Here is a 21814-nt window from a genome sequence, read left to right as displayed (position 1 = left end):
CTGCTGAAGAGTCCCTGCAGGCAGAATCCCAGTCACTTTCTCGGGCAGATTGTCTTGAGCACCGCGTGTATTTCCTTGCTCTGACAACCCTGAGACAGTTTTCAGCAGGGCCATGGAACTCACTACTTAGTTGCCAAAGATGGTGTGAGCTGTGACTAGGAAGTTGGGTTTTCTCTGGTATTATTTTCTGTGAACCACACACAAAAAATATGGACAATCAAAAGTGTTCCCAGTTTCTCTGAGGCAAGAAGAATTGAGGCGAATTTTACTAGAAGCCAGAACCGTGTCCTGATTCCTACAGCCTCTATAAAGGCCAAATCAAAACGGATTTGAAAGCTAGCGGCCAGTTGATTGTAGGAGCCGTTCCAGCCAAAAAGAATCTCTAGACTTACTGGTTTGGGGCATGTGGTTTAGGGGGAGGATTTTTTAATAAGAGCGCAGCTTAATAATCTGTTTTGTGGGTAGAGATTGCAAAAAAAAAAGCAGTGACTTTCTGGTGACTATACAGAAAGATTAATGAGCACTGGCCCTGAGCTCAGCCTCCCCACCCTTAAGGAAGCCGGCATAGGTACTAGCCTGGAGCATCAGAGTCAGAAGGCTCCATAGACGCACTCAGGGCCCGAGGAGTTAAAAAGGCAGAGACAGCCAGTCAGCAAGTGCCCGCCTAGGCACGGATTTGTTTATCCTGCCCTTCTGAAGTCAGAGCCAACATTCTTCATGGTTTTGGATGATTCAGAATGCTTCTCTCTTGGCAGGGCCACTTTCCACATAGGGGCTTACGACTGAAGCCCCTTAGGTGTGGGCCAGAGCAGAGACCCACCTCACACTTGATGTCACAGCTTAGAATCCTCTTATATTAGAGCAGCAGGGGAACTGTCACATACAGCTGCCTGTCTCAGGGTGCAAAGACTGAACCCAGGGCCCAGGGCCTGGGGCCTGCCAGAGGTCACTGCGCTGGAAGGCAGGGCCAGCAAGAGCCAGGCCACCCTCCTCCAACCACACAGCTCCCATCCAAGCCCAGTGGCAGAGGCCGCTGCCCTTGGAGGAATGCTTAGAAACGGGCTTAGGCCAGAAAGAAGAACCTCATTTTTATAAAATGAAACAAATCAGTCATTTACTTGTCACAGGCAGCTTTCCCCAAACCTCCTCTGTCCATGTGGTGAATTTATTATCTCCTGGACTTCCAAAAATAAAAATAATAGCATTGCTCTCTATGGGCCAAAGTGGGAGACTTGAATATACTCGCCACTGCCCGTACCCCCCGCCCCCCGCCACTTCTCTTTTTCTTTTTCTGGGTGAGAATTAACTTATTTCACGGCCCGTTCTTAATAAAACAAACGTTGACTCCTTCCCACAGGAGACGGAATTGAGCAATGTTCTCTGAGAACACGCTGTGCTCCTAAGAGCCCTGAGTGAATGTGATGTTTAGAAGATGCTCTAGAAGCTTGAAAGTGCCTCTTGGGAATAGAGTGAAGGGGGTGGAGACGGGGTAGCAAAGCCACCACGGCCGCCCCGGAGGAGCAGTGACTCACCCCGCCTGACTGGCCGGGGACTTCGGGCCTCGAGACGCCCACGGGGCAGGACTCAGTTTCCCTTGAGCGCCGACGTGAACCAGGGACCTTTACTGGACCCACAGGCCACCTCCGCATCCACAAGAACCAGAGAGAAGGACGCATCAGGACCCTGGCTCTCCACCAGCGGCCTCTCCGAGCCTCTGGGCAGACGCTGTCAAGAGTATTTGTATAAGGACAACACCCTGAACTGAGAAATGGAGCCGCTTCCCTGAGGAAGAAAAGCCAAAGGAAGATTCCCACCCGAGGCCTCCTGGGGGCAAGTGCCCCTTCTAGGTGGCCAGAAAGCAGCCGTCACATCTTGTATCACTTTGTTAACAGCGTGGTCATGGCGTTAACATGTCAGGAGAATCAATTAAGCATGTCTGTCGAGATCTGTTCGTGGGAGGAGCTGTCCCATAGCGCCAGTAAGTGCCACCTTCCCTCCTCCCAGGCCTGGAATTCGGGTGGAGGATTCAGCTTGTATTGAGCTTCTAAGCATGATTTTAGGGGATAAATAATAATGTTTTCCTCTCCATCACTTGTATTGTCTTCATTTTTAAGAGAGACAATGTATTTTAAAAAGAGCCAGGAATAAGCGTTTGGTCGTGTCCCCAGCGGCCTTTCCCAGGCATCGAGGGTGCTGGGCCTCCACATGCTGCCCCAAGCAGGGGGACCCCAGGAGGGCCCTGGGCAGTGGTTTAACATACTGTCTACCACTGAGTTTTAAAACTCTGGCTTTGTAATATTTGTGTGTCTTTAAAAAATTAGAATCTAGCAAATGTTTCAAATTTAAGCCACAAGTAAAATTTTCCTAGCCGAAAATTATATGGTAAAGCTGGAGAAACAGAATAGAAAGCCACTCAGGGTTCTCCTTAAGGTTTGTGCATTTGTGTTGGACTCGAAGGTGCTTCCAGTCATGTGAGGCGAAGCAAGGGAGGGTGTGTGGTGTGTCCTGCCCACCTACAGTCAGAGGTGGGCCACAATCCCGGCCTTCCAGACAGATGGGGATACCTGTACACCCTGTTCATCAAGGCATCCTCAGAAAGGGCTCCCAGCCTCTCTGGGGAACCCAGAAGGACCCAACCACCCTCATTTCTTCTTGCCCACACCTCTGCAGACGTGGAGTCTAGGAGGCCCTGGGAACGCTTATTATCCTGAGCTTGCCGTCCAGGGCCTCAGCTTTGGGTCCCCATAGACCCTAGAGTCTCCCCCTGTCCTGGTACCTAAAACTCACTTTGCCCGTTTGTCTGGACCCCCTCAAGCCCGCCCAGGCCGTGAGGACTGGGACCCTGGCTGGTTCACTTTGTGTCTCCAGCCTAGTGCTTCCCACATAAAGTCCGACAGACACCTGTTTCTTCTGTTCTTCATAAATTTCATGTTTTCTCTCAGCTGCTGCCACCTCGGATCTCACTGTCACCGTGTGTGCGCACGCGCGTGTGCACATGGGGCAGGCGGAATGCACACCTGACCTTGCTTCCTATCACACACAGCAATCCTGTGTTGCCTCAAATACCTTGTAGTCTAGTTTCCCGAGTTCCCACATGCAGTGGCCTTCCCGCATGCTCGTGGACTTCACCACCCCCACCCCACCCCTGCCACATTTTAACTCAGTGTCAGCATCCCCTCCCGTGCTTCCACCTGCCCGGGCCACACCTGCGGGGCCCAGCTCAGACCCCATTCCTCTTGAACCCCACCCCTCCACCCGCCCCCGCCAGCCCTAAGTGACCGCGGCGCTGCCCTCTGCGTGCACCCTGAAGCTCTTACCCATTCTGCATGTGAGCAGTCATTCTGCAGTTACACTGCACGGTCTCGTGCAGGCGCACATCATCTACTTTACCTGTTTGTCTGGTGTCTGGCCCGGTGCTGGGCTCTGAGGAGGCGACCAGTGAACGCCTGCTGATTGGTTTTGACGTGTCTGTCTTCACTGTGCTCAGTCGCTTCAGTCGTGACTGACTCTTTGTAGCCCTATGGACTACAGCCCGCCCCGCCCCTCTGTCCATGGGGTTCTCCAGGCAAGAATACTGGAGCGGGTTGCCATTCCTGCACCAGGGGCTGTCTTTGCCAGCAGTACTGAGAAGTGGCTCGTGGCCCTGGAGCACTGCTGTTGTCAGTCCCCCCACGGAAGATGTGACTGTCCCAGCCCCCACCTTGGATGTGGCCCCAGGTTGGCCCCCGCACACGCTGTCTTCCTTCGGGGCCCTCATGTGTCCCGTCATCTCTCTGTTTATTTACATTGGACTCGCCTGCCGTGTTTGCTCTTGTGTCCGCTGAGCCTCCTTCACCTCCCGGTGCACTGTCATCTCGGGGAAACTGAGACGCACGACTAGGTGGATAGACTTGGTGAGAAGATTCCCATCCCAGTTCCAGATTGTCTGTCTGTTCTCTTCCCTGACTCTTGACTCCCTGTCAACATCCCTTGGCTTCTGTGCTACCCTTTCCCTCCAGCGAAGCTCCCAGACCCACAGCATCTACGTCCTGATGTCCAATCTGATTTCAGTGTTTCACACCAACTTTAACATATTGATCATAACGCCTTAGGAAATGTTATCCAGAATATTACATGAGCCATCCTCTCACAGGGAGGGGAACATGGGGGTGATGGGGTGGTTGACATTTGAAGAGCTGTGTACCTACCATGTGTCTTATTTGAGTAAGCTATATTTACACAGCTCTGAGAATTAACATTATTATTTCCACTTTATAAATGAGGGAACTAGGCTTCCCCAGTGGCTCAGATGGTAAAGAATCCGCCTACAATGCAGGAGACCTGGGTTCCATCCCTGAGTTGGGAAGCTCCCCTGGAGGACAGCATGGCAATCCACTCCAGTGTTCATGCCTGGAGAACTCCATAGACAGAGGAGCCTGGCGGGCTACAGTTCATGGGGTCTCAAAGAGTCGGACACAACTGAGCAACTAAGCACACAGCACAAAGCTTAAAAGGGTTAAACAGCTTGTCCAAGCTGCGTAACAAGTGTCAGCAGGAAAATCTGAATCCTGGTGTTTTTGATCTCCAAGCTTATACTGTTGTCTCTCTGTTCCCAGTTTAAATGAACCATTAAATGGGAGGTTGCTTAATAGCACTTGAGATGGAAAAGGCAGTACAGAAGTACTAACTCAGATGAGCTAATGCTCACGAGGAAAGGCCAAGACAAGGAAAAGATAGACTGGTAGACTGATTCTGGGCAGGGATTGACCAGGACCAGCTTCTAACACCTTAAAGTTTCAAGAGAATGACCTAAGAAGACCACCTTTGGGGGCCTCTGTGGCAGAGGGCTGTCAGTGGAAACTGTAGGCTGACCCCTGACCGCCCGCCACCCCCCCATTCTAGGAAAGCAGCAGGAATCCTGAGAGTGAAGTGTGCTGTCCCCTTAGTGACGGGCTGGGGAACAGCCTCAGCCTTGTGCTTAGATGAGAGCAGCTGGTAGGAGGCACAGTCCTGTGCTCATGGGAGGCAGAGGGTGGAGATGTCAACAGAAAAAGCCTCTGACACGCTTACATCCCCATGGTTGAAAACCTTGGCACCAACTTATATAGTCTTCTTGATCAAATTCTTTTCGTGCTCTGGTGTCCCCCCCTGCAGATGATGCCCACACGTCTAAGTCTTAGGAGGCTGCAGGCACAGGGCACAGAGTGCTCCCCAGAGTCCTCAGAGGAGTGACCGCCAGGGTGGGAGAGGCGTCTGCAGAAGGAGGCTTTATCTCCAGCTCTTGCAGGAAGAGGTTAGCTGAAGGACTTCCCAGCACCTAAAATGAACTACTCAAAACACTTTTCCCAGATACTGGAAAGCCCCCAGGTAACAGTCTGACTGAACATCTCTTAACCATCACAAAGGAAAGAGTTCCTCTCCGACTTGGGTCCTGTCCTCGTGTTTATAAGCAGGCAGTTTCGGAAGCCGCCATCACACATGGTATTTAACTATCCCAGAAACGTGTGCGACTCTGTGATGGCTGGAATTTTGTGTTTACCCTGATAAATCTTCCCGCATGTTCTCCATTTGCTTGACTTCTTTTTAGATTGGCTTTTCTGTTGTAAACACAACAGAAAATATTTATGTATTTCACCTAAAATATCTCTATAATTCATCTGTATCTCTATGAATATATCTATTGCTTTCTCTCAACTGTTTATCTTACTGGTCAAGATCCTCTTGGATTCAACCCCGACTCTGAAGGATCTTCCTGACATAGTGTGTCCCTGTTCTGAGGGCACCATGAGGCACCCGAGCACAGTCCCTCCCCCTCAGAAGCCCAGGGCCGAAAGGTTGCTCCCGGGAACCAGGTTCTGACCCGTCCTCTAATGAGCCAGCTGCTCTCTGCCTCCACCGTGTTGACATTCCTCCCCCAAGGGGTTGTAGCCATTAACTTAAGACATTTCACTAGGCAGTCACTTGGCCAAGACAGACTTTCCGGCTGGCATGGCACTGCTGAGTCACTCAGCCTCCCACTGGCTGAAATATGAAGGCTTGAGAGCCAGGTCCTCCCTAGGTGAACTCTCCTGGAAGCTGCTCTGAAGCCCCCTGAGGAGTCCGGCAGGTCCCACGTGTAGAGAGATTCAAGCCTTACCTCAAACCACCAGTTTTTAGGAGCTGGGCTCCCACTCCTCCTGTGATGTGGTGAAAGGTGCATTCCACCCCTCAAGTTAGATCACAAAGGGGACAGTGTCCCTGGAACCTGTTTAGGCTGTCCCCCGCCTGCTTCCCAAGCAGGGAAGAGGTCAAATGTGCAGACCCGTGCTGCCCTCTGCTGGCCCTCTGGAGTCTGTGCCGCTGCAGCCCAAAGTGGCAGAATCAGTTCTGAAAATATTAACAGACGCCTCCTGTGCAGGCTGCTTTCTTGCCCTTCTTCGTGATTAGAGGTAGAGGGTCAATACAGTGTTTTATTTCATAAGGCGTCTACCTGAGCGCACCTTGATGGGCAGCGAAATGCACAGCCTTGTGTCTGCGGACAGTCTCCTTAGCAGCAGCCATAGCAGCTCCACAGAGGAGGTGTGTACCACTTGGTGGACAGCACCCTCTCAAACTGCGTGTCTTAATTAAGCAGGATAAGAAGGTGCTCTTTATTCCCCTTCTAAAAAACTCATCTCTGAGTAATGACAGAAAACGCCTGACTTTGTTCCTCTGTGGTTCTGGGATGTTCCCTAAGGGCTCATACTGTCATTTAAATTCTAGGTGCTGATCTTCTGAACAAACACTCCCTGAGGATTTCCATGCCTGGAACTTCCTCGTCAACAGACCGCTGTGACAGACTTATCCGTCAACAGACTGCTGTGACACCTAACGTAAGTAGAGGCTCTTGCTCCTAAATCAGTCTCAAGGGAGCTTTGTTCTATTTTGTTCCTGAAGGATCCCCCCAGTAAATTTTTTTAAATGGTCATCAGTGTTGCTTCTCTGTTTCTTTTCTCTGAAACACTCAACTTCCGATTTACTATCAGAAAAAGTCTATGACATGAACTCCTGCTTAGACGCAAGGGTATGGGATCCCATATTTGGGTCTTAGAATGGGAAGCGGAGAAGGCAGAAAACATTAAAGCTGCTCACTGCAGCCAGTTCAGTTGGAGATGCCATTCGCAGGTCCAAGGGCATCTTTTCAGGGTTTAGTACTCGCCAGACTCCTGTGCGGAGCGACTGTGGAAATGTGCCCCATACAGCTCAGGGGTGAGCCCCCGTGATGTGGGGGCCCTTCAGTTTGGCAGCCGTGGCTGATCTCATAGCCACATCTCCGCTTGTAACCTGTCCCTTGTTGTATCATCGTCGCCCTCACTTACTGAATGTGTACCTGTGCCATTTCTAGTTCTGCTTGCTTCTCCTCGGTCTTCACTCTCTCATCAGCCTTCCGTGCTGTGGGTCCTCTTACTGCACAGGTGTGATTTCCCAGGTGGGGAGACCGAGGCACGGAGAGCCAAGTAACTTCCCCCAGGTTGTGCAGGGAGTGAGTTTCGGCCCCACAAGTCTGCATTGGACCAGCCCACCAACTGCCCCACAGAAACAGACAGCTTTGGAGGACGAGTGGTGGGGCTGTACCTGGAGACGGGGTTTTAGCACTGCCACAATCCCCTGTGGGAAGGGGCTGCTGGACTTAAAAAAGCCTGGAGCTCCCTTAAGATTAGTGGGAGAACAAAGCTTTGGAGAAGACCTAACTTAAGTTTAAGGTCACGCTGCAAGTCAAGAGTATAGCTAGGGGTCCTAGGCCAAACCCTACTGATTTCCGAGTTTTCGCCTTCCTCTTGATCGTTAGGTGGCACTTCTGCTAACAGTGACCAAAGCTGGTTTCAGTGGTGTGTGTATGTGCTTACTGGTGACACCCTGTAGCTCAGAGCCAGTTTATGTTCAGAGATCCACATGGCCATGTGAAGACTGGCTGTTAAAATATCTATAAAGCACAGAGCAGCGAAGAAGGATGACTAAGAGCCTGGGCCGGGAACCAAGCAAAGTGGAGCCTGATCCTTGGTCTTCTCAGTCCTAAGCTCTTTGACCAGAGTGAGTCCTGCACCCTCACTAAATCTCTGTTCCTTCACCTGGGAACTGGAAATAATTCCACCAGCCTTGTAGGTGGTTGAACATGAGAAAACACATAGAAAGCATGTAGCACAGTGTTTGACCCAGAGTAAGTCTTCCAAAAGTGGAAGCTATTATTCAGAGAACCTCTCCGTCCACTTTTCAGTTCATGTTGGCCTTCCCCCTAAAAAGGCACTGCAGTGTCCCAACACATCTAAGAAAACAACATTTGAGCGTAGTGCTTTAAAAATTACAGATGTTTCCTCATACTGAAATCCCGATGCCTCTAAGAACCACTGCAGGACAGGAATCTGTATCTCCATTCTCTAGATCGGCATAAGAAGGCTCAGCAAAATTAAATGATCACCCAGGATCCCACAGCTAGTCGATAACACAGCCCAGCACCAGATCCTGAGCCTCTTATTCATCCACTTCCTGTAAGAAAATACTCATTAAAGGCACGTAAGTCAACAGAGAACCACCTCCCACCGTAGGATCCACCACCTTCCAACTGATAAAAGAGTTACATCTTTAGTCTTAAATATTTGGGCTAGGACTCTCATATCCTGATGTCTGTTAACATTTTGAAGCTACCTTCTCAAAGTGTCATAGTCAGATACCATCTCCTTGTGAAATCCTCAGGCCCCAAGGGACATTATCTTAATCCAGTTAGCTCTGGCAAGAACCAACTGGCATTTCACTTCAAGGAAGACAGCATGTTTCCGCTGTTCTGCTTTTGCCACACAGGAGTCGGTGTGGCTCACTGATTCACATTTCTGGCTCTAACTTTCCTATCAGATCTGGAAGAAAAATTACAGAGAAGGGCAACCTGTTCAAATCCAGCATGAAGGTAAAGAATCGCAGGTGGGATTTTGAAACGGAAATGCATCCTTGTGACCCCTGGGCTGAGAGACACCAAGGAAGGATTTTGTTCTTGAAAGGTGGTTACTTGGCTGCTGGAGATGGAGAGTTTAACAATGTTAAGTGTGTATCCTGTGTGGAAGAAAGATTTGTTAAAAAATAACATTCTTTTCAAATGATGCAATACTTTCGCACTGTCAAGGGTTCAAATAGAAACACCCTGAGTTACAGAAACTCAGCCCTGCCCTCTCCTGGCCTGGAAATACAGAACAATCAGGTGGACTGTTGGAGGTGGGAGGATGGGGAGGAGTGGAAACATGTTGATGTTTACTGAGCAGAGTCTTTCCCTGCAGTTGACTGTCACTGAAACACTGATCAGAGTAAGCAGATACCACGTGCTGTAGTCCTGTTTTCCTGTATACGTCCTGGAAAGAGAATGAACAAGTGCCTGTTAACTTATCAACTTTGTTTTTCACTTCCCTACTAGTAAACATGTGCTTTTGAACTGTGGTCCTGGAGAAGACTCTTGAGAGTCCCTTGGACTGCAAGGAGATCCAACCAGTCCATTCTAAAGGAGATCAGTCCTGGGTGTTCATTGGAAGGACTGATGCTAAAGCTGAAACTCCAATACTTTGGCCACCTCATGCGACGAGTTGACTCACTGGAAAAGAGTCTGATGCTAGGAGGGATTGGGGCTGGGAGGAGACGGGAACGACAGAGAATGAGGTGGCTGGATGGCATCACCGACTCGATGGACATGAGTTTGAGTGAGCTCTGGGAGTTGGTGATGGACAGGGAGGCCTGGCGTGCTGTGATTCATGGGGTCGCAAAGAGTCAGACACGACTGAGCGACTGAACTGAACTAGTAAACAATGTGATTTTTTTTTTCCCTCTGTGTTAGTTCGATAACCAGTCTGCCCACAGACCTCTTAGAAGGAAACCAGCCTCTTACTTTAGAAGATTATACACAGAGGCCCAATTCAAGATCTCTAGTTCCCTGTATTTTGATTTAAGTCATTTTACAGTCACCAACTAAGTACCTCGGTTTGCTGCTTATTACCAAATTCAGAGAAGTATACTACATGACTGATCCCTGTGCCGATTACTCTGTGTCTGCTGGGAATGCCTCCTCACGTGGAGAGATATACATGAGAAAGGATATATCCACCTTCCTTCTTCTGCTGAATATTTTGAAAAATATACTTAAAGGATAACACAGAAAACTTACCTTACCTCTTTGTTTCTGCTGAGGGAAGAGAACAGTATGGTTTGTAATACAGTATGTGTTATATATGTGCATGAAGTGCCTGAGTGGGTCTGACATATATTTGATGTATAAGTTATGTGTGATTTTATTAGGCATAAGTAACAAGAAGCAATTCACTCTTCACTTACCTTCAAGAAAACGTTTTCTCCATAACTGAAGTGTCAGTCATTTGAAAACAGAACTTCTGATTGGCAGTAGCAAAAGCTGTAACTAGTCACTTGTAAAACATAAGCAGACCTTCTTGTTCTGGATTTTTGTTTTTTTAACCAAAAATGATGAGAACAGTCTGGCTGCATCTTGCAGTCACTGTTATTATCAATTACAATAGGATATCCAGAAGGAACAAAATTAGTGACATAGTTATTAGAGAGTGCCAGTGGTTACATGTGTCTTGGCACTTTTTAGGGTTTAAAAGGTTGAATTGACTCTCCGATTGAAATATTTAACTGCCTGTCACTTCACAAAATATGCACATTCCTTTGCAGTAACTTTGATGGAATGATTGCTACCGAGCTCTGCAGCCCAATAGTATTCTATTTCCTTATTTGAAGAGGTGAGAAAAACTAGCCTAGCAGCAGTAGGCACACACATGTGGCCTTTCCATTGTAAAGGATGAGTCTGCGTTGCGGTCTCCTGATGAAGGAGTCAGTGGCCAAGCCTGTCAAGGATAAGAATGTGAGCTGAACTCCATGCCCTCCTTATTGACATCCTGCTGAGCCCACCTGGAATCCTCACTGCAGGCACGTTTAATTGGATGTTCTTCCCACACTCAATTTGATGTATGAGGCAAGTCAAGAAGAAGAACTAAGTTTCTGTTAATTAATCTTTAAGCAAAGAGAGCAGAGTTAAGTGAGTGGTACAACCAAGATTGAAACCCATTCTCACAAAATGATGCTGACATAAGAAAAGCAAAAAAGGATGGGGAAATGTTTTAAGTTAAAAGAAACCAGAGTCTTGGTGAGTGAACCTTGACAGGATATGGTGTAGAAAACAACCCGACAAAACCATAAAAGAAAAATTTTTGGAGAATGTGGGAAAAATTGGATATAGGCTAGACATTAGCTGATACTAAGGAATTGTTAATTTTCTTAGGTATGAATATCGTAACTATATGGAAGAATGGCCCCATTTTTTTTTTTAGACCTGCTCAAAAAGTTAGGAGCACAGTCACAATGGTGGTTGATTCACTTTCAGATGACTCAGCAAAAAGTATACACATGTCGTACACGTAGATAGCATCACTAAAGCAAACGCAGCCAAAATGAACAGTTATTGAATTTAGGTGGAAGAAATTTAGGAATTCATTCATTGTCCTTCAAATGTAATGTGTGTCTGAAACTTTTCATAACAGTTTTAAAAAAAGAATGTACATCCCTTTGGGTTGGGTGACCTGAACATAGTATCTTCTTGGATCCCTGGAACCCTAAAGGGAATGGCAGTAAGCTTCCTAATAAATGATATCAAGGACGATAATGGGAAGGAGAAACGAAATGCAGCAAAACATAAGGAGAACCAGGGGTGCAGTGAACAGAGGGGAGCATAACCTTAAGTAAAGCCAACGGGAATCCTTAACAAACAGATGCAATCTAAGGAATTCCATTCTGGAAAAAAACATTTGGTTCTCATTAGCATCAATACAGTACTTTGCCTCTGAGCTATTACGTTACCTCCTTTAGGAACCCCCAAATCGTAGTCATCCTTTGAATCAAACAAAATTATCTTCAGATGAAAGCACCAGGTTTAGGAAAGCGTGGTCTTGAACTTGTACCAGAGTGCCTGCTTACTTGGTACCATTTACGTGTATGTTGTACCGCTCTGACTCATCCTGCACTGGGCACTCCAACCCCTGGGTCAGCTCCGGCCGACCTTTTACCTAAGTAGAGGGTTTCCCTTGACCTCCCACCAGGAGTAAAGAAGTTGACCTGTGCCTTGCCTCCGAATGATGAAAACTGAGTCTTTGGGCAGCTGGAGAATAAAAGAGTCACAATCACTGCCCCACACCCCCATCATCGGACAGAGACAGATGTATAAGCATATAGATGTGCTAAGACTTTCCTTACACCACGAAGGAAATACCTCACAGCAAGGTTTCAACTTTCCCCTTCCCAGGTTGTCTTGTTTATTGTAAGAGAACATTCCGAAGGAAGAACAGATCTTAAAGCTTCTTCAGGAAGCTGGTTTCATATGGTGGTTTAGATTTAAATAGTGATTGTCTAGCACCATTTGAAATCAGTGTTCTTGGGGGAGACCAGCTGCGCCGCCGGTGGCAAAAGGGACAAATGGGACCAAGCCCTGAAGACCAGCTGGCGAGGGGAACCCGCCTGGATCTGTGCTGACCCAACCCACCGCTGGCAGCGGTGAGCATTGGCGTTACACACAACAGGTCAACGAAGCGACATCTCACTCCTAGAACTTCACACTCTTCTGTGCCATAAACCTGCTATAGCTCTCTTCCCACGACACAGCCTCCACCATGCGTGCGTTAAAGCAGAGAGTGTGGCAGATGGCAGACTGATTAATCTTGGGGCTTTCCCAACCCTCGCCTCCTCCTGTGACCCCCCCTTAGAGGATGACTGATTTCTTTTGGTGTTCAGAGTCAATATAATTTTCTAGCACCATCTGAAATCGGTTATAATGATTGGGGAAGAGCACCGCACTGCTGACTAAGGAGAGAAAATGTGTTGGCGACCTTCGGGGTCAAGACTAAGAAAATAGACATATCAAGGTGGTTTTTCTTTCTTAAGTTTCATTGCCATGAATTACGTGTGTTTTAATGCTAATAAATGGTAATAATACTAATAATGCTAATAAATGCTAATAACTATCAGCATATTCCTAGTGGTTGCGTTTTAGAGGCATTCCACAGGCTTTGTAGGGATGTTTGTTTTGATGCTGGACACCTGGGGAAAGTGGGTGAAGTCAGTTCCTCGGGTCACTTGCAAGGTGTCGTGAGGAGGGAGTAGCTTCTGCTCCCAGTGAGAAGCCTGTGACCCTCACCTTTGACACTCCCCTGCCTCCGTGGGGTGGAGTGAATTCCGTGGTCAGCCAGGTCCTCCTCTTGAAGGCAGCATCAGGCCCAGGCGGCTGGAAGGGGAATCTAACAAGGTGCGTGAGGGCAAGTGCGCAGAGACGGCGTTTCTCTTCCTAGGGCATCCCATTCAGTACAGCAGACGCGGTGGGGAAGGCCTCAGCTTACACGCGAACCACTGTCCTGATTTTTCAAGTGCACAGAGACTGCATTTATCTTTCTAGGGCATCCCATTCAGTACAGCAAACGCAGTGGGGAAGGCCTCAGCCTACACGCGAACCACCAACCACCGTCCTGATTTTTCTTTCTTGCTATGGATGGGAAGTCCTTAAGACTGAAAACCACCCTTGCGTTTCTAGTCCCAGGCTGGGGAGGGACACGGACAGGCCCGGGAGTGAGCTGTCTCAGCCACCGCGCCTCCCAGGGCTCCTCTCCCGCTGCCGCCCCGGGTGCTGACACAGCCATCACCAGCCTGACCTCACCCGCTGCCTGCACGGCTGCCTGCACGGGCTGTCCTTAACTCGGAAGGGGCTCCTGCGGGGAGTCCAGGCCTCCACCTTCCATCTTCTGTCTGGCCTGGGGCAGCCCTGGAGCCTGACTGACATCGGGCGACACCTCGCCCTGATTCACAAAGCTCGGACCTCCACCTCCCTGCCCTCCCCACACCTACTCTGCCTCTCCCCACTCCTGCCTGCAATTTGTCGGGGAGAGTCCTTCCAGTTTAGGGCTACGACACGAGATCTGTTGCCAAAACATTCTGCCAGCCACGCACATCAAGTAAGATCATTTCACTGCTGCTTTTTCTGTCCTCTGGTTATTCCTTCCCCAGAACTCTGTCTGTTGTTTCTTACCTGTTCTTTTTCCTCCTGAGCAACCTTATGTATTACTCCCCTGGTTCAGATACACCTGCTACGTGATGATTTTCCTCTAACTAGAATTCTAGCCATGAAGATTTTTTGAATTTTTTGTGTCCATATTTCCATTTTTTTTCCCCATACAAAATGTTTCTTTGCAAAGAATCACTTGTTCACTCCAACAGCTTTACCAGACTTAGCCACCTGATAAGTTACACACACACACGTAAGGTACTTGGCCACCTGATAAGTTACACACACACACACACACACACACACACACTTGGCCACCTGATAAGTTACACACACACACACACGGTAATTGGCACAATTCTTCAGTTGGTCTAGTCAGGACCAAGTGGTCACATTCCCTCTTCTTCCATGAGGACATCTTACTGGCTGTGGGGCAGCTGTACTTGAACTTTGCCTCCAGAGAACACTAGATAGTTTAACCTGCTATTCTAAGCAACAGGGATCTTAGTTCCCCCACCAGGGATTGAACCTGGGCCTTCGGCAGTGAAAGCATGGAGCCTTAACCACTGGACCATAGGGGATTCCACCCCCCACCCCATTTTTTGGTCTCAGTTACAATGCTAAAGCTGTGCTGATTTTCGTTCCCCAAAACCAGCTCTCCCTGCTCTCTGCCCACCACGTTAAGCCTGATGGCCTGAGAAGCGTCTGCCTTTCCCCTCCGCTGCCCCAGCCTCACTTCACTCACCAGGCTGTGCTGCTCCTCTGGCCTGCCTTTCTAAAATCCTCCCCGCACCCTTAACAGCCTCGGTGGCATCCTTATCCCACCTCTCACCTTCCACCCAGCTTCCATGTTGCCTCCAGTTGTCCTTCTCCTGACATGTGTGACTTGGCTCCCTCTCCTTTTTGGGGGGTTTTCACCCGTGCCTACGTGGCTATCTTCCTTTCCAGACCCACCTCTGCCCCCAGGGCCCAGCTTCTGAGCTCACCCAGCTGCTTGCTGCTGCGAACCTGCAGCCACCTTCACACCTCCGAGTGTGATAGTTCCTCTGCTCGGATCCTAGGAACTCCAGCTTATTCTTCAGCTTCTGGCTCAGGTGATGCTAAATCAGAAAATAAACAACAATGATGATAACAATAATAGCAGCTAACACTGAGCTCCTATTTTGTGCAGGGAACTTGCTAACCATTTTTACATGAATTATCTCATTTAACTGAACTTTCAAAATCATCCTATGAAGTAGATCTTATTACTGTCATTCCTATTTTGCACAAGAGAACAAGCCAAAAGAAATGATTTGTCAGTGATCGTGTAACCTTAAGATTTTTGTGCAGGAGTACAAACCCCAGATCGTTGATTCCAGGGCTCTTCTCTTCATTAGATAGAGCTGCTGTCTCCACTGTGGGTATAACAGTCAGTTCAGTCCAGTCGCTCAGTCGTGCCCAACCCTTTGTGACCCCATGGACTGCAGCACGCCAGGCCTGTTCATTTGGTAGGGGGCTCTCAGATGGCCCCCTCTGCTTCCCACTGATGGGTCTTCAGGCTCAGTGTAATCCCCTCCCCTTAAGTGTGGGCCGGACCTAGTGGCTTGCTTCTCCCAAGTAAATTAACAGCAAAAAGTGATAGGATGTCACTTTTGAGATTAAGTCACAAATAGCTGTGATTCTGTCATGCTCTTGTATATGCTGTCTCTCTCTCTCTAAGCAAAGGCACCTGCCATGTTGGGATCTGCCCAGTGGAGAGGCACATCTGGCAAGGAACTGATGTCTTCAGACGTCACATGTAGCTCCTGAGGACCCACGCCCTGCCAAGAGCCATGTGAGTGAACTTGGAAATGAGTCCTCCTGCAAACAGCCTGGGGGTGACTGCAGCTGCAGCTAAACCCTTGACCGTGGCCTGTGAGAGACCCTGTGTCAGAGAACCCAGTTAAATGTGCCCAGATTCCTGACCCATAGAAACTGGGACATTAAAACAACAAAATAAATCCACGTTGTTTTACGCCACTGCGGTTTGGGGTTGTTACACAGCGGTAGGTAACTGTGCAGCTCATAGTACTCAGTCTGGACTCAAACTTTCTGCTTACAGCACCTAACTCTTTAGATAAACTTCTTGTGGGAGTAACTTTGCATTAAAAAAAAAGGTAAAAAGAGTACAAAGAGGTTTTCTCTCTCACCTTGTGTTATGTTGTATGTAATCATGGTACACTGTCAACGCTAACAAACCAACATTGGTGCCTTACTGTTCATTAAGTCAGGATTGATTCACAGCTCATTAGTTTTCCCACCAATGTGCTTTTACTATTCCACAATTAGGGCTGCATTTTTAATAGCATAATAGATATCATACCCCACAACTCTATGTGTGTGTGTGTATGTGTGTGTGTAGAACAAGATGAAATATATGTTTTTGCTAAAATCTGGAAGATACATTATTTATTATTCCTTAAATAATAAAGGAATATTAGAAAAGTCTTTAATTAGGGATATTGTTTATAATTATTTAGAAAAATAATCATTACATTAACTGGAAACTATTATGTGAAGTTACTGAGAAGGGAGGTGGGAGTGGCTCCCAAGTAATATATGATAAGGCCCTAACAAGTCATAGTTTTAAAAAGTCAAATATATGCTGCTAAAAACCTTTAAAGATTTCCACTTATTAATAAATATATTGAATGCTACAAGAGTCACAAATGGTTCTTTTGCATTAGGATGTTGACATAAATTAATTTTATTTATATAATATACAAATACTTAATTTGCTTGTAACTGTTTAAATGGAGACTGTTCAACTAATGTGCATTTTTCTTGATTCCTATGCAGTGCGATCCTGGCAAGTCACTTGGTCTTTCTGGGTTTTTCCTTGGAATGAATTTATGTTACTAGCTTTTTGCCACGAATTAATCGTGAACTATAACTACTTAGTAGTTGTAAATGTTTTGCAAACAAAATTCTGTGTACAGCATTTAATAATAAACCACTGTCTAATTAAATGTTTAGCTGCATTATTTCGCAGCATTGTTCCAAGTGATTCTTAAAGAACAACCCATGTAAAAGTAAAACTTTTAGGAAAGAATGAGTGATGTTGCTTAAAGGAGAAAAGACATTCCATTTCTACACACACTCTTGTGGTTGAATTTTTAAGTAGGGTGTACAAAAGAGGAAGTCAAGCGACTTAGAAAATAGCAAGTAAGGCAAAACTTCGGATAGATCCTGAAAAGCTGTTAAGTGAGATAGGATTTTTCAAGTCCTCTTGGTGACCTACCAAAATCCCAAATAAACAAACCACTAAAAATAACAACAGAAACAAATTTGAACTTTGAAAATAATGTACACATGAGACCCCAAGTCTTAGTGGCCAGGATTTACTTCCTGGCTTGTCTCTGAGGGATCAAGCCCTTCTCTGTGGCCAAAATGACATACCTGATGTTCAGTAATTAACTACTGAGTGAAACAGACAATAGAAGATGTTGCAGAAGCAAGAGATGCCAAAAAAAGAGAAATAAATATGATTGGGGGAAAAAAGGAGCAGAACCAGTGTAACCTCATTCACAAGCCGTCACTTTCCAGAACTCTGAATTCATTAAGTTTTCCGCACTTCTCTACTTTGAAAGTGTCAGATGACAAGAAAGCAAGCTGTTAAGTTTACTGAAAAACTGCATGAATAAATATTTCTAATATTATGTTTGGAGGTTAGTACATAATTCATTTCTGTCTAATGTGCCTAAAATATAATCTTGGCTATTCAGAATGATGACTGATCCTCAGAAACCGTGGAAACCATAAATCATCGAAAGCTTCAATCATATTCATCACCCTATGCTTACTAAAGCCAGAAGAATGTAGAAATATGCTGTCGAGACTTTGTAAACAACTCTCGTTTAGCAAAAATTTTAAATCAAATCTGTATACTCTATAGACTGAACCCAGTATTCTTTAAATTTTATTACTTAGATGCAAGTTACCTAACATAAAGTTCACCATTTTAACCACTTAAAGTGTACAGCTCAGTGGCTTTTCCTACATTCATATTGTTGTGTAACCTTTACCACTACCTTGTTCCAGAACATTTTCATCACTCCCAAAAGAAATTCTGTAGCTGTGAAGCAAGATCTCCTCAGTGCCCCCTCTGCCACCCATCCGCTTTCCATGGATTTGCCTGTCCTGGCGTATGTGCGTGCTTAGTCGCTTCAGTTGTGTCCGACTCTATCCGTGGGATTCTCCAGGCAAGAATACTAGAGTGGTCTGGATGTCCTTCTCTGGTGTATCTTCCCAATCCAGGGATCAAACCCATGTCTCTAATATCTCCAGCATTGACAGGCAGGTTCTTTACCACTGGCGCCATCTGGGAAGCCCTGCCTTTTCTGGACATCATGCCAAATAGATACACACAGTATGAGGGCCTGGCTCCACTCACTTGGCATAACATTTTCAAGGCTCACCCATGTTGTCACAGTGTCTGTACTTCATTGCTTTTGTGGCTGAACCATATCCCACTGTATGGGTAGACCACATTTTGTTTATTTGCTATCAGTCTGATGGGCATTTGGCTTGTCTTTCTTTACATTTCTAGCAATGGCATACATGTCCATAGACTATCAGGTCAGGTGGTGCTGGTCCCACAGTAACAAAGGGCCATCCTCTGCCCTTCCACAAGCAGCCATTTTCAGCCCATTTATTTCTTCTGATTATTTTCCTCCATTTAAAATGCTCATACTGCTACTTCCTCATTTCTGCTTTATTTTACTTTTTCTACTATGGGAAATGAGGATTTAGTTCTAACATCACACTTTTAAGTATATACTACTCCATTTACCATCACAGTTTAGTTACAGCACAATTTTTGGTTAAACCAAGAATTAGTGTCAGTAATTATATAAATGCTATTGACAGCATGAGTGAGTGAGTGAAATCTCTCAGTTGTGTCTGACTCTTTGAGATCCCACAGATTTTAGCCTACCAGGATCCTCCGTCCATGGCATTTTCCAGGCAAGAGTACTAAAGTGGGTTGTCATTTCTTTCTCCAGGGGATCTTCCCAACCCTGGGATCAAACCTGGGTCTACATAATTTTACATTTCTTTTTAAACTTTTAATACTGAAATTAGTAATTTCATAATTTTAACTTGCTCAATTTTCTATATACTTAATTATTTTCCAGTCTTCACTATGAAACCATAAGACCATCTCAGCATTTTTTTCTTGGAGCTGTGCATCCTCCCGTGGTGATCTGGACTGGCTGTTTCCTGGGCATGGTTCCCAGCCATCATCCCAGGACTTAATTTCATTATCATACTAGAAATTCCTTTTCTTTTCTCCTAGGTTGGATTCCCCACCCTGGATCCTGGAATGTTTCTCACTTTACTTTTAACTTCGTGCCCGTCCTTCAGTAGTTTCCTAAGAAAGGATGTGCGTGCTAAGTTGCCTCAGTCGTCAGTCGTGTCTGACTCTTTGCAACCTCATGGACTGTAGCCCGCTAGATTCCTCTGTCCGTCAGATTCTCCAGGCAAAATACCGGAGTGGGTTGCCATGCCCTCCTCCAGGGGATTTTCCTGACCAGAGATCGAACCCGCATCTCTGTCTCTTGCTTTGGCAGGCAGGTTCTTTACCACTAGCGCAACCTGGGAAGCCCTCAAGAAAAAATGACCAGGAGGTAATATTTTGAGGCTTTTCATTTTACTTTTATGTTAACTCCTGATTGGAAAACAGACATTTGTTTTCTAGCTTCCTGTGTTGCTGAGTAGTCTGATACAATGCTAATTTCTGGCTCCTTTTCTCTGGAAGTTTTTAGGAGATTCTGTTTCTTCCTTATGTGTTTAAATTTCATAATTATGTGTATGATCGAGGTTTCATTCATTTATTCAACCAGGTATTTAATATGCTTTTCATCCTGAAGGCTTATTTTTTTCAACTCTCAAAAATAATTGCTGTTATTTCTTAGATAATTCCGTGTATTCATTCTCACTGTTCTTTCTTTCTGAAAATGTTAATTTTCCTATATTGGCCCTCCGGGACAATTTCTGTTGTTTTTCTTTTTTTTACCCTTCCAGTTTCCTATCTTCTTGATCTTATTCTCATTTCTGGGACAATTCCCACCTATATTTTCAAAACGTAATATCAAATTCTTATCTTTGCTAACGTGTTTAATATCTGAGAGTTTTTGTCTTTTTTTTTTAGCCTTTTGTTCCTGTTTTGAGGATTCACGAATGTCTCTGAAGATGTTAAATAAACATTCCTCTCCCCCACCTTTTAAAGTTTTCTGCTCCCTGCACTGTTGCTGATAAACCTGTTCATCCCAGTTTCTTTGTGTTTTAATTTTTGGTTTTGTCTTTCACATTAGAGGCTTTCTTGGATGTCTTGTGATCCTTGACTATCCATTCATATTTAAGGATGGGGACTTTAAAGCTGTTGAAAGCTCTCTTTACATTGGCAGAACTTAGCAACTGCTGGGCTCATCCTAGGATGCATGAGAGGCAGAATAATGACAAAAATGTCCACATCCTAAACCCCAGAACCTGTAGAAATGTTGCATCACATGGCAGAAAGGACTTTGCAGATGAGTTTCAGTTTAAGACCCTTGAGATGGAGAGATCAGCCTTCATTACCCTGGTGGGATCAATCTAATCACACAAGCCCTTAAAAGAGAGAATGGTTCCCAGGTGTCTTCAGAGGGAGACTTGACTACCTAGGAAGGGTCAGAGAGTTGCCACATTGCTGGCGTTGAAGATGGAGGATGTGAGTCACAAGCCAGAGAATACAGTCAGCTTCTTAGAAGCTGATAAAAAAGGTAACAGAATCTCCGCCAAAACTTCCAGGAGGGAATGAAGCCTGCAGACACTGCTTTTACCCCAGTGAGACCTGCTTCAGACTTCTGGCCTCTAGAATGGTTAAGGTCATAAATTTTATGTTGTTTTAAGCAACTGAGTTTGTAAAAATTTGTAACAGCAGCAATAGAAAACTAATACAGGGTGATTGGCTTCCCTGGTGGCTCAGACGGTAAGAGAATCTGCCTGCAATGCAGGAGACCCAGGTTCAATCCCAGGGTCAGGAAGATTCCCCTGGAGAAGGGAATGGCTACCCACTCCAGTATTCTTGCCTGGAGACTCCCATGGACAGAGGAGCCTGGCAGGCTCCAGGACATGGGGTTGCAAAGAGTCAGACATGGCTGAGTGACTAACCCTTTCACTACAGGGTCATTGGAAGGACAGCTGCTCACTGAGAATTCCCAATTTCATTCTCTATAAACTTTGTGTTTTTTTTCACTTTTTGGTCTGGTCAGTTTCTTCAGTGATGAATCCTTCATTCTCCTGCTGGGGTCTGTCACCACAGGTTTCACTAGAGTAAATTAATTATAGCCATTAATGTGTGTTTAGTTGCTAAGTCATGTCCAACTCTGCAACCCCATGGACTGCAGCCTGCCAGGCTCCTCTGTCCATGGGATTCTCCAGGCAAGAATACTGGAGTTGACTGCCATTTCATCCTTCAGGGGATCTTCCCAACCCAGGGATTGAACCTATGTCTCTTATGCTTCCTGCATTGGCAGGTGAGTTCTTTACACTAGTGCCACCTGGGAAACCCATACAGGCTTTAGGGTCTTCACAAATGTGGGAGGGCTTGAAAGCTGCAGCTAGAGAATGAGTGAAATTGTCACTGAAGACTGCAACATGAGCTGGAGGCACCAGGCAATTCCAAGAAGCCACAGCATCTACCAACCAAAAGAGACCGTGAAGTGAGAGCTTGTGGGGAGAGATCAGTGTACCCACCACGTCTGACCATTGGAATAATGGTGT

At 46.2% G+C, this 21814-nt stretch overlaps 2 long non-coding RNA genes across 19 annotated transcripts in view; one reads left to right on the top strand and one right to left on the bottom strand.

Moving 5' to 3' along the window:
• LOC148778391 (uncharacterized) overlaps positions 1–14878 on the top strand; it is a 222511-nt gene extending 207633 nt beyond the window's left edge. For 16 of the 18 annotated variants that reach the window (XR_016037069.1, XR_016037066.1, XR_016037060.1 and 13 more), the window contains one exon: positions 1358–6713. This is a non-coding gene — a long non-coding RNA (uncharacterized LOC148778391). The other 2 variants (XR_016037063.1, XR_016037059.1) reach the window with 2 other exon arrangements.
• LOC129552655 (uncharacterized) overlaps positions 14804–21814 on the bottom strand; it is a 101700-nt gene continuing 94689 nt past the window's right edge. Inside the window, exon 4 of the long non-coding RNA XR_008685283.2 lies at positions 14804–15129. This is a non-coding gene — a long non-coding RNA (uncharacterized LOC129552655). The remainder of the gene's footprint in view (positions 15130–21814) is intronic.

Source organism: Moschus berezovskii, chromosome 3 (genome assembly GCF_049115385.1).
Source record: "Moschus berezovskii isolate FMDL1 chromosome 3, NW_MosBer_1.0, whole genome shotgun sequence".
Taxonomy (NCBI): Eukaryota; Metazoa; Chordata; class Mammalia; order Artiodactyla; family Moschidae; genus Moschus; species Moschus berezovskii.
This window is presented reverse-complemented; position numbering and strand designations above follow the sequence as displayed.